Here is a 14,239-nt window from a genome sequence, read left to right on the forward strand (position 1 = left end):
ATTGACAAATCTGAATACGTGCGTTATGCCATATGACAACTTTAGCTGATGTGGATGTTACAACCTGTTCAACTAGGAATCTGAAATGTTGTTATCCAATACTAGCAAGCAGTCTTTCCTGTAAATTGGACCATAAAGGTCCTCATTCATCCATGGTTGTTTGGGTAACTCTGACTTTTAGGGTCAGTCCCATTATTAGATTAATCTATTGAGATCTAAGCATGAAAGGTTGCATCATCAATTGATCTCTGTCCCATGGCAGATACATTTGTAATGGTTCTGTATTTTAAAACAGCTCCTAAACCAAAATTAACTGGAGTAGTTGTAGAATAAATTTCTTAAGTCTGGTAATAAGCTTAGGTTGTGAAAATAATCTTCTTCTCTTTTTCTTTCGTGTTGTGAAAATGATAAGTAGATAAATATAGATTGTTGAGCTTCATAAATGTCGATGTGCAAAAAATGGTAATAGACACCATGGGAATACCCTAGATGCAGTAGGAAACCACATATTTGGTTTAGCATTTCCCCAGTAGAAATTGTCTCTGATGGGAAGCCAGAAACTAGGTGTTCTGCTGCATCAGTAACATACTACAAGTGGAGGAAATTTTGTATGATAGGACAGATCTTTATCAACTCCTCTAAATTAAAAGAAGAAGGTGGAAATCTGGGCTGCAATTGCTCCCTTCTTAGGTGGGAACAACCCAAGGACAGCTGTCTTTCATTCATTTGTGAAAGACTTGAGATGCTTTATGCATTGTATGAGAATACTCAAGACCTAAATAGTTTAATTAGTAATGAAGCTAGGAGACGTCTCAGACATATGAGTACCAGTATCAAATCCCTAACTCCAAGTAGTCAGGCATTTGGATATACACACCAGTAAGTACTAAAACAAACTTCTACCTGACAAACACTTTACCCTAATGTATGTACCACAATTTCTGAAAGCCAATAAAAAGCAAGCAGCAAAAAAACATAAACTAGTCAGAGCTACAGACAGAAATGGCTGACAAACAGACTCTGCATTGAATACCTGGAACTTGGTATCTGGGAAGGTAAATGTAGTTTTTCTGGCTATCCAGAAGGTTCCAGCATTAGAAACCATATTGACTACCATGACAGCTAGTGAAGAGAACTGTCCAACACCTACATCTTTTCCATTGACCTCAGGTAAAGAAATTGGGACGGACTAGAAAATTGGAAAATAAGCCAACTTCAGCTTATAATGATGGTGGATAAGCCTTAATACCAGCACCCAGAGTGAAAAAGACATGCCATCTTTTTCCTAAACATGCAGTTCTTTTTTATTAGATCCAGTAGTATCCCTTTCTTTAAATATCAAGATGCAGATATTTGAGTTGTAGTTGAAGACACTGATCTATAGCTAAGGGAGGACAGGATAACCCCTGACATCAGTGTTGAAAAGAAGAACTCAAGCAGATTTGCTGGTCACCTCTATGGGAGGAAGCAGAAGGCAGTGTCTTGACTTGTAACACCTTAGCATTACTTTAGCTTCATTTTCCAAATAGGATTCACTATAATTTTTAATAAATGCAGTAATTGTATCTAAAGAAAAATAAAGTCAGTTTATTAAAAATATTTAAACAATGACTTCTCATTACTGTTCAAAAATGAGCACTCTGATTGGACAGCCCAACCAGTGTGCAATTGTAAATCAATAATTTGCCAACAGAAGAAAGTCTGACTGCTGAAATACCATTGAGCGGCCAGACTTTCTATTGGTAGGGATAGAGCAAAATATGAAAAAAAAAATCAGGTACATTCTGCAAAAGTAAACAATCAGAAATGTACCTAGTGTTTCTTGTATTTTGGTCCTGTCCCTCAGGAAATCTTGGAAGTTAAGAAAATACAGAAAATAGCAATGGAGATTCTCTCTTCTCTGTTGCTTCTTTTGCAGTGTACTGATGTACTGTGTAAGTGTGGGAACATAAGTCTCATATGCATGTGCAGTATGTCAGTAAACAAGGAAAAACACAGATGAGCAGTATTATTTAACAAAGTTAAGCAACTTCATTCTTAAATAATGTCATTTTATAATAGCAGTTATCCATAACTGGCTGTGGTTGCATCTGGATTTACCTACACCCACTCGAGGATTATTACATAAATAAATACATGTGCATATCCAGAGCATCTTGTGCATAAATTTTGGCATTCTGCTAAGGCAAATCTCGATCTAAGGGATAGCAAAAATCTTGTGACCATGCTGTGGCACTTTTTTTTGTCATAGGAATTTCTTTTGGTGGTCACCAATATAGCTGCCTTTTATGACCCTCATCCTCTATGAGGAAAGTGTAAAGCAGTGATGTGGATATCTAGTGAGTATTCTTGCTTCTCCAGTTTATACACTATACATTGTACGATGTCCATAGAAATGGTTTTGATATATAGATTATTTTTGTTTGACTGACTGTTACCACCAGATTTGCCTACTTCCAAATGTTTTTATATCTAATAATAAGAAAAATGTGCTTTAAATGATAATTTTCTGGGAAAAGAAAGGCATTCATTTGTTTTAGTGGATATATGTAAAATACCACTCTAAACTTGACATTTAGGCTAAGATTCATAGACAGCTATGTAGCATGCAGTACATATTTGCTTCCAAATCAGCAGTTTGTCCAAACAGAAACAGTACAGTGCAAATTCATAGTCCCGTGCTGCAATCCTGTGCAATGAGTGTAATTTCACAATAGAAGGTATTTGTAAATGATCAGATAATGACATTTAAAAGAAATGGGGTACTGAAATGAGTTCTTAATGATACTAAAACACACACAAGATGAAAAGAGTCACAATTCATAGTTGTCTACAGAGAAAATTGAACACTACTGGGACCTGAGTATAAAAGGGCAAATCACACCAAATATGTTCTTACTGTATATAACAAAAGCACTTAGATTCAAAAAAGAAGGCTTGCACACTACAGTCCTTAGCACTACCAGTTGCTGCTGATATGCACATCGTACTATTTGATGCCATTGTGAAAAGTGTCATCAGTGGTTGACATTCCACAGTTTCATTGATCAAGAGATCACTAATCATGTTACAGTAAATTAAGGCATTTTAATGCCCATGATTGACATTTGTCAACCACACAATTAATTGAGAGGATTGCATGGCATACCTATGTATAGCACTTTCCTTATGGCTACAGGGACCTTTAGAAAAGCATTGGGTATTTCATGGGCCTCTATATGTAGAATACTCAGATGTTTACTGAATATGATGCTTCCACATGTGGCAGCATGTGGGCAATCATATATGCTTTCTTAGCATACCACAGAAGAGAGCACACACCTCTCCTGCCTTTATTGAAAGCTTGCACACCTCTCTGAGATGCTGGATGCCATAGATGGTACACTTAACAATAATAGTTTCACCTGGTCAGTAGCTGAAAATGTGTTGAACAAGAAGGGTTACCATTCCATAAATAAAAGTATGTAATGTGCGTGGTATTATAATGAACATGTCCACACATCACTAAGAGAGCTGGCAAAATTCACATTTCTGGCACACATTTCAGTGATATTGACACTTCCTGCATTCTAAAATTCCACATGACCATCTAGTTGGCAAATACAGGAGCTGAAGCTAATATGAAACTATATGCTTACATATCTAGTGAGTCCATTTGTAATACCCCCACCCACACATTTTCCTACCATTTTGCTGGTATTAATGGATACCAGCTAGAGCCCTGGCTTAAGGCACCTATAAGGAATTTAGACATTATGGCTGAACTACAGTGTGACACAGTGAATGCACAAACCAACCACAGTATAGAGCATGTGTTCCTCCTGCTCAGAGTCCACTCATGCTACCTCAACATGTCTACTGCCGGCACGTAACAAACTATTAAAACCAAACACAGGAATGGCAAGCTAAGCTGAGTCTAAACTACTAGTTTAACAAAATAAACAACCAACGGCTTTCCTTGTCTCCGTTAGTGATGGCAACCAGGAGTGTCTGTTAGCAGCTAATGGGAGGTCCGAACAAGAGCAAACATCAGTGGCTACTACTGGAAGCACTTTCAGTGTCAGTTTGGCACCAAATGGTCACCTGCAAGGGTCGAGCACTATAAGGGGCTTGCCTTTAGAGCAGGACCAGCAACAAGCTCCTTCAGGAACTACAAGGGGTTTATCATCAGAGCAAGATCAGCTATGAGCCCAACCTAGTTATACACTACATAGTGGGCTTGATAAAACCTCGGGGCTTATTGGTTTACCCTCTTTGCCAACCTGGATAGCAGGTGGCTTTTTGCTGTCTGGAGGAGCACAGGTGGGCATTGAAGGTGGACTGGCTGGAGGAGGTAATACTACATCTCAAAACTTAGTAACTAAACTTAAAAGTTTGGATATCCATCTTGTTAAACTGAAGAACTGACAGTTAGAGATTTCTTATTTTCACGAATGTCTCTTACAGAAGGTGGTACCTAAGGGCTTACGCCACCACCAGTATCCTACTGGTTTAGAACCTGAAACAGTTTTTCATAGAGACCTGGTAGCTTTGTTTGATAGGCAAGGCTTTGAATTGTTGGAACTTATGGTGAAACATTACAGCATTTGGGTTGAGAGTTTAATTAAAGTGGTCACGGATCTGGATACCAGCATTAAAACAGATTTAGAGTGTCTATGTTATAAATTTGAATATAGTCAAATTTTTGCAAGTATAGATGAATATAGGCTCAAACTTAGAGCCAATAAACTTAAAAAGCTTCAATGTGACCATACAGCTTACAATCAAGGTACAGCGTACCCTACACCTTCAATGGCTCAAGTCTGGCAGCAGGCCAGCCACACTACCAGACAATCTTCTGATGGAGCCAGGCTCCACCCTAACAATCATAGTAATCACAATAATTTCAATTATTTTGAAGAGGTCTCCCCTATTAACATCCCTGGTGTACTTGATGTTTCCTTAGATACTGGTGAAGCTCCAGTGGGGGTTCGTAGATGTGAAAGGTTATAGAATGCCTCTCGAGAGCAGAACAGTACAGCTTACCCTAATCAAAACAATCAAAATTTTTGGCATGCCAATTTTTCAGGGGCCAAACCGAAATAGAATAATACACACTAGAACACCAACAAGGGCAACCGCAAATTCAACAAACAGAAGAGTTAGCAGGTTTTGCTCTCAATAATAAAGGAGGCCCAGTGATTATTACCAACAAAGCAGGAGACTTTAAAGTATACAATTACTCCACAACTCAAATTACTTCTGATATTGTGGAGTTCCTTGCTAAAGGCCATAACTTTGCATCCCCCCCCCAACATCTGGACTTGGTTAAAACTATTCTGGACGTTAAAACTTTCACTAGGAAGTTGAACTTTAATTTGTTGATGGGGGATGTCATGAATGTACCCAAGACTGATAGTTTCTACATATCGAGCACTTTCAACCAACCATTACACCCTATACTCCAAGTGTTTGAACACATTTGTGAATGAGATACTAGACATAATATCAAAAATGAGTGATAAATGATAGGTAAACACATAATACAAGTAAATATGAACGCAAGTACCTTAATTTTATCAAGTCACAGGATATCCGTGTTTGTAAACTGGACAAAGGAGAGGGTTTGTTTGTGTTAGACAATTCTGATTATGTTGAACGGATGAAGTTGGTATTGGATACAACTGCTTATCAACTGAGATCTCGAACAGAGGTAAATAGGGCCTATCAACAGATTAAAAATTGCATAAATGATTTATTCATAGAAGGTAGGATTGAGCAAAACATCTACAACTATATGTTGTTATCATATCCTAGGTTCCCATGTTTTTTTGGAATCCCCAAAATTTATAAAAACTTGGTGGATCCACCTATGAGACCCTTAGTGGATGGTAGTTGCTCACGTACCTACCCATGTGCAAAATTTGTTGATTCCATACTGAAGAAATATTTAGAACCCGAAGACCAAGTGTGTAAAGACTCTTGGTCTTTTTGAGTAAAATTGATAGCCTACAGTTTAATGAGGAATGTAATTTTCTAACGGTGGATGTAAAAGATCTTTACACCTGTATTCCACACATGTTAAGCATTGAGTGGATTGGTTTCATGTTAAGGAAAAATGGAGCATCAGGGGCAGAAATTGCTTTGGTAATAGAATTACTTGATGTCATTTTGTCTAACAATTATTTTATGTTTGGTAACGATTTTTATTTACAAAAAGTAGGCGTAGCTATGGGCTCCCCATGTGGAGCCAGCATAGCGAATTTAGTTATGGCACACTGGGAGACAGAATTTGTGTTCAAAAATGAAAACGTCAGTAATTCCCTAGTATACTATACACGTTACCTAGATGACATTTTTATTCTATTAAAAGGTGACATTGATGTTAGCAATAATTTAGTAGACTATTTCAATCAGTCAACTCAGTTTCTTCAATTTACATCCACGTTCAACACTGAGGAGATTGCATATTTAGATATCTGGCTTACAAAGAACAGGGTACAACAATGCTTTGTAGCCAAGATCCACAGGAAGAGCACATATTCTAATGCTTTCCTGCACTTCTCAGGTTGCCACCCGCACCATCAGAAATGGTCAGTTGTTAAAGGCCAATTGGTGAGGGCCATACGTATAGAAAGTCAGGATAATGAATTTGTGGATGATTGCTATCTATTAAAAAATATGTTTTTGAGTTGTGATTACCCTGAAGCCTTACTAGAGTCTCCAATAGAAGAAGTCAAATCCAAGAGGTTTAATAAGGTTTATAATCCCATTTTAAGTGTCCAGCAAATAGGTAGGGCTAAAGGTGTCCTTGTTAACCCAGGTAACCAAGAGGTTATGAGTAGTCTCAGTGGACAGAATGTAGTAGGTAAAACCGATTTTCATTTGAGTTTTATCACTACATTCACAGTGGACAGTCAAGTTATCACGAAGATTATCCAGAAGAACTGGGAATTATTTAGAATGAATCCAACACTATTCGGTAAATTGGGAGAATACCCCAAAGTGATATTTAGAAGGGGCAAAAATGTAAAGAATTTGTTGGAACAGCAACATAGGAATATTCCTAAAGTTACATGTATGAGTAAATGTGAATCCTGTAATTTTTGCAAACACATTGATGTTGCGAACAGTTTTTCTATCAACAACACTCAGTACAAATTAAAACAGAGGTTTAATTGTAACTCTAAGAATTGTAATTCTATAAACATGAGTATGCAATTTCCAAAGGGAAAATTGAAAATGCCCTAGCAAAACACATTCTGATTTACAAGGAACATGCATTCAAATATATGATTATAGACCAGGTAGCTTTTGACATCAGGGGAGGACCTTTACCTTTACATCTAGAGGAACTAGAACTGTTTTGGCAAATTAATTTGAATGCCTATAATTTTCCAGGCCTAAATGAAACTTGTTCCATTAGTTGTATTTTGAAATGGAAAAGTTTGCAGAGATGAGTTTGTTTGCATTAATTACTATTTTCACAGATTTTATCCAGTTTAGTAGTGGCCACCTTTTGTAGTTAATATTTTTATGTCTATTTATAATAATATTTATATATTTATAATTAGGTGTTTAGTCTCATAAGATATTTAAGATAAACAGCACTTAGTAATAAAATAGTTTAGTGCTATATGACATATTTAAAAATATTATTAATAATCTTTGGTTTGCTATTTACTGTATCAGTTTTTAACTTTACTAGTTACTAGTGTTTTTTATGATGGAATGAGTCTTTAAATATATACATTTGATGTTGTTTGTTCTGATTGGTACAACCCATCACCTGATACTATTTCAGTACATTTTTCACTGTTTAGTTGTAATCTGATGGTTTGCTTTGCAAGCAAACGAAAAGCGCTTCATTTTATTTTATTAAACTAGTAGTTCAGACTCAGCTTAGCTTGCCATTCCTGTGTTTGGTTTTAAATGTCTGGAGTATGATCCAGCCACATCCAGTAGGAAGTTCTTTGCATGTTGCATGTTGCACACTTCACAATACGGTGGGGAAGAAACAGGCACAGTAACTTCAGAATACTGGTACTATCAGAACATTCACACATACTCACACACACACACACACACACACACACACACACACACACACACACACACACACACACACACGTGTGTGTGTGCACGCGTGCGTGTGTGCGCATTGCCAACAGGGAAAGTGCTTCAATATTATTATCCAGTGAGATTGTGATATAAAACCAACAACCAGAAAGTAGTACAACCACTCCTTCACAAAGTGCCGGTCTCTATATATGGCAGTGCAGGTGAAGTGAAGATGTCTGATTCAGATGTATGATCTTTGTTGAGCATACAGTAACAGTACAGTGTCACAAAGATAAGTCATAATGCATACAGTGTAAGTAACAGGCTGTACTGCTCAGTGCATTGTTTAACAATACTGTGATTCAGATGCCAGGTAAAGTGGGTCACAGTCATCATCCTGTTTACAGGTGGCTGAGGACATAATGACATGTGTGTCTACATACACTAGCTGGAGGGCATATCACAGAGGTCTAAGATGGGGGTCTTTAGGTAACAAGCATTGTTTGTCGTATACAATTTTCTGTTGTGATGATGTGGGGACACACTATGAGAATCATATGTTGCAGAGGCAGGTGTCCCAAGGTAAAGGGCATTCTGTGTCATGCACAATTTCTTCCCGTGATGAGTTTGAGGTACCAATATGTTATCATTATCAATTATCACTTCTCTGCCTTATTATATTAGGACTTGTGATCCCCTCAGTTAAGATGGTGCCCAGCTGCTACACTGTTTTTACTGAGATGTTCTGCCAATGTATGGTGAGAGTTGTGGCCTGAAATGGCAAAGTGTGGTAGAACACTTTACATATTTAACTGCAGGCGAGGACCCTGCACATCATGATGCCTCCTCCACCTAGTGCCCATCATGTGTCCTCCCGGTCATAGTGTCAGTGAATGTGGCAATGGTGCTACTGGGAATCCTCTATATGGAGGTGGGCAAGGAAACACTGTATTCCACCAGAGGCTGCAAGAGACCAATCATTATTGTGTCACTGTCTTCCATGTCCTCATGGATGTCACAAAACATATGATCCATACTGGACTGTGTTACTGTGGATTATGGTTGAGTAATATTGTGATGCAATGGCTAACTGACCCCAAGAACTGTCTTCATGTCATATGCAATGTGTGACATGCAGTTGCTTTGAAGTAACCCTCTAAGGATGTGGAATGGTGGCTAAACTCATTTCAAATACAGTGCTGGAATTTGCTGCTACAGTTGCATCAGGAGAATTGTTGCCAGTATGAGCCATAGGAGCCTCCTTGCTCAATGGGGTTGGAACTGTACAGCTTCATGTTTTTGTGTAAGTGACACCGCACATGTCCTGTATTAAGGGTGTATGCACATTTCATATGGAGTTAGGCAGTGTTATTCTGCTATTAGACTGTGACTTAAGGAACTATGTCATCTTCATCAATGGAGCCTCATCAATAGTGCCTCAACAGGTGCCAACATCAGTCTATTGCTGTACCCCACCCTCCATGTGTTATCATAGCAATACTCTGCAGTGTGAATACTAAACAAAATGCATAACTAAATGAGCAAGGGTTCACTTGCCAAAATAATTCAACTGTGATGTTCTTCCTAAGGATGCCTATGCAAGATGTAACATACAAACCCAACTAACCTCTGCCAACATCATGACATGTCTTGTTATCTGGTGCTTCTAAAACAATACATAGACAAAAATGACTGTAGTCAGTATATAGTGTCTATCTGCAGTTCAGTCGGCTGGATAATTTATTTATTTATTTATTGGTTGACAATTGATTACAGGGAACGTTTGATTGCTTAAGTGCCTTTTTTCAGTTAAGGCCTGGGAGAAAAACTCCAAAGTGTTACTAAAAAAAATTAAGAACAATAATTTTGCAATCTTCAAAAGTAACACTACAGTTTTAATAATTATGGCAAACTAGACATAATGTGAAATCATTAATTAAGAATAGAAACAGCTTATAACTCAATGATTTAATATTTAGAGAAAAGTTAGTCAATTTAAAGAAATTAAAGGTAATACAAACAGGAATTCCAATATGAAGTGAGAGAAAAAAACAGGGTTATGGCATATCTAGATACAGAGTCAGGTGGAAGAAATTGATTGAAGTAATACAGTGAATGAAGAAAGGGAGTAAGGAGATGTCAGGTATGAATAGGTACCTGTTCATATTTAGGGATATAGAGTATCCATACTACTGCTAAAATGTACAGCACATCATCCCATTTCTGTACTGCTTAGCCAGAACATGGTGACACCCCCATGTTCATACCTATTTGCATGGCACATAGTCAAATTCAATCAGGAATCATTCATGTCTCTCAATTAGTCTGGCAGCTAGCACAGAGGATTACGACTGTTTCTGTTCACAAGTATCCCTCTACATGGCTACTATGTGACTATGAGCAAGTCACTTAAGTAGACAGTCCTTTCAAGATGACACCTGAAAAGAGTCCTGTGGGCTTACCTGGTTAACAAATGTCTTAAAAAAAAAAAACAGGTGATGTATTTTTCTGTGTTGCAGTAGCATATAAGGCACAACCTAATGCCTATGCTTGCCTCAAACAGCTTATGGCTGTGAGCTTGTTCGGGAAAGCTCTGTGAGTATGCACATTGTGCTAGTTCACGTGTAGCCGCTCTACAAAAATGATATTATAGGCATGATTTGCCAGCCAAAATCTTGGTCTTTATGAAAATAACCCAATTTTACAGGAAATTCAGTAGAATGGCAACTTCTGCTACTGCCTACCAGAGACCACCTGCACAGGCCAAGAACAACATAATGCTTCTTTCCTTTATGGCTGTTTTAGGAAATGCATACTGGGTCGCTATCATGGTGCATTTAAGAAAGAGGATGCTCTGTATGGCCCGACTCGGGAGTTATCTTCAGCCATAGGCATCACAAGGAAGGGGTAACACTGCAGGAATAACTCTGATGGCCAGTGGTACAGGAACCCTGATAAGCTCCATGCATGACACATGCATGTTAGGTAGATGTGGTCTGAACAGTGCAGTAATTTTTACATGTTTTAAATATTTTAAAATGTATCTTTTATTTTGTTGTAGTGTTGTGACTGCTGCTGCTGCTGCTGCTCCTGGTAAGTAATTGTGACACTCATCCTATGAAGCAGGTCTGCTACTTCATAGATATTCCTTGTCAGATGGAGATGTTGGTTATGGTAGTCATGGTAACACTATATGTCATGTGGGTTTCTGCACGGTCCTTTTCTGATGTGGGGTCATGCTGCACAGTGTTATTCTAGCTGCTCACTACCTGGTATTTCCCCTTGTATACCTATTCCATATTCAGTTTATGTGTCTTAATGCAGGTGCAGAGTTTAAGAAATTATGACTCATTGATACTGTTAGCAAGGCAGACACAAAGTTATTTTCATAAGCTATGTGTACAAAGTGTCACATACGTCTGTGAGCATACAAGTGGAATGATGCACTCCAAATACAAGAAGGAAAGAGAAGAAATTGACACGGCATGTACATTTGGTATGTACAAATTCTCAGTGCTACTGACCATACCTACCTGGGCTAGCATTAGACCCTTAATAACCTTCATTCAACACACAAAATTGTGAGAAAAATATTAACTTTGTTAGAACTATGCTGCAAGTATGCTATTCAGTGTGCAGTAAACAAAACATGTGGATTTGTTCTTGCTGATTCCAGAACTCACCACTGCAACTTTCTCTCAGGCTTAGATTGGCTTCCCACTAAATGTAAAGCTAAACTCCTTTTCAGCATTCACTCTGCCATTTAAAATTTTTACTTTTGGTCAGTGTCCACCTTTGAAATCCAGGTTACAATTCAGGGAGCAAAGCTACACTCTGAGAATTACACAGGATGGCACCCCGTACCTAGACACATCTTGTTTCAAAATATTATTAGGAAAAACAACCTTTTCAAAAATGAGACAAGCACTGATCATCAGACGTAACAGACAGCAAAGCATAATTTCAGCATGCATGTCTAAACTCAAAGAATACCTCACAAAGGAAACAAATTATACCTGCTTTCAAGACAATGGGCAGAATTATGTCCTGCTCACTGCTACCATTCTAGCAAGCAAGTAAAATTCTTTAGGCCTTGAACAGTTGCTATCTGCCGGTTTATATTATATAGTTTCCTGATATACTTTGTTATTTGAAATGTGCAGTAGATCATTGAATACAGCTGTCTTATGTTTCCTTTATATGGATATGCAGTGATGTCTTAAATGTGCAATTATATCAAACTACATAATTTTCATCTGTATTGCAACGTAATCTTTGCTGTATTACCTGCTAGAAAAACATACTTTTATTGTCTGTCAACTGCTCTATATTGCAGTGTCTACTGCCTTCTGACCTAGGTCATAGCTAAAAAGGGTCTACAGACCATACCATCTACCTGATTATCAAAATGCAATAAATACATTCTCTTCTACCACATATTACCAGCATTTTATCTTTCCCTCAACCAGGATACGATCCCATCCGTCAGATATCATGACTCATTGATAATGGTAGACAAGGTAGACACAACATTTTGTTCATTAGACATTTGTATAAACTCTTATATAGCCGTGTAAGCATGGAACTGGAACGATGCACTCCACTTAGAAACAAGAAAGTGAATGAATTTATATTCTAATCTAAAGCAAAGCCTAATCTACTTGCATATATACTAAACTAAAATATATATGCAGAAAGATAACTCATCTAATGATCGAACAGATATCAAAAAACTCGAGTTATCAATTAATTTCCAAAAAACAGCTTCACAATGCAGCATAGCATTTATCTAATTCTTATTAAATGTTGTCAGCATTCCATTGTCGCATGTTTTTGTTACTAAGTGTATGAAAACCATAGTTCTTGTCATGCATTCTTCTCTTTTTATCACGAGCTATTGAGCTATATCATTTTCGGTTTACCTTTACATGTGTGTATTGCACACGGGTGACCGACAATTGTTCGAAAGACAGTTTACAAGGTTTGCAAACGTCAAACGGAAGAAGGTTCAAATGTGCAATGAGCGAATGCACAGTGAGAGTCGCTCATTGCACATTCGACATTCTGGGGCAGATTGCACTGTAGTGGGGAGTTGGAAATGGTTCCTTTCCCCGCTGTAGTGCGATCTCGGAGTTAGAATAATAAAGTAGGGGGGTGGGGGTGCAGCCCCCCACATGGGGGGTGCAAGGGGGCTTGCCCCCTTGCATTACACTTTATCTAATTTTGTTGTCGACATTTATGTTCGAAACACAGCAAATCGGCTGTTCGATTTGCTGCTTTTCGAACATTAACAACTATCGCTGTTTCCAATTTCGTTTTTACGATGCGAAGATATGAATACTCGCACATGTGTGATTCGAGAATATAAAGGTAAACCTCATTTTCAGTATGACATGTCTGAAAGCAGTTCTGCCACCATTAAGCTGTATTATTTTCCCTAAAACAAACCGTGGTCTTGTTAGCTTAAGCTGTTCTGTACAGTACCATAAGTTATATGTCCAATGAATGAACCTAACAGTAGTCAGCTTTTAAGGATGCTTCCATACAGATACAAATAATATAGTCATAAAAATAAGAATATTTTTATCATGCCTAACACAGGGGATATACATGTACCTGCTGCATATCATGCAGCTCATGAGAGATGTGTAAGGGATTGTACCTGTTGTTCTAGCATCTCACTTTGTACCTGTTGTTCTAGTATCTCACTTTACATCATGCAGCTCATGAGAAATGTGTAAGGGATTGTACCCATTGTTCTAGCATCTCACTTTACATCATGCAGCTCATGAGAAATGTGTAAGGGATTGTACCTGTTGTTCTAGCATCTCACTTTACATCATGCAGCTCATGAGAAATGTGTAAGGGATTGTACCTGTTGTTCTAGCATCTCACTTTACATCATGCAGCTCATGAGAAATGTGTGATGGATTGTACCATTTGTTCTAGCATCTCACTTTACATCATGCAGCACATGAGAAATGTGTAAGGGATTGTATCTGTTGTTCTAGCATCTCACTTTACATCATGCAGCTCATGAGAAACGTGTAAGGGATTGTACCTGTTGTTCTAGCATCTCACTTTACATCATGCAGCTCATGAGAAATGTGTAAGGGATTGTACCCATTGTTCTAGCATCTCACTTTACATCATGCAGCTCATGAGAAATGTGTAAGGGATTGTACCTGTTGTTCTAGCA

General features: G+C 38.0%; 1 protein-coding gene across 3 annotated transcripts in view; it reads left to right on the top strand.

Moving 5' to 3' along the window:
- HJV (hemojuvelin BMP co-receptor) overlaps window positions 1–14,239 on the top strand; it is a 464,608-nt gene that overhangs the window by 60,566 nt on the left and 389,803 nt on the right. The gene's annotated exons all lie outside the window — the stretch shown is intronic.

This window comes from Protopterus annectens, chromosome 8.part0 (genome assembly GCF_019279795.1).
Source record: "Protopterus annectens isolate FY-2018-M chromosome 8.part0, PAN1.0, whole genome shotgun sequence".
Taxonomy (NCBI): domain Eukaryota; kingdom Metazoa; phylum Chordata; order Ceratodontiformes; family Protopteridae; genus Protopterus; species Protopterus annectens.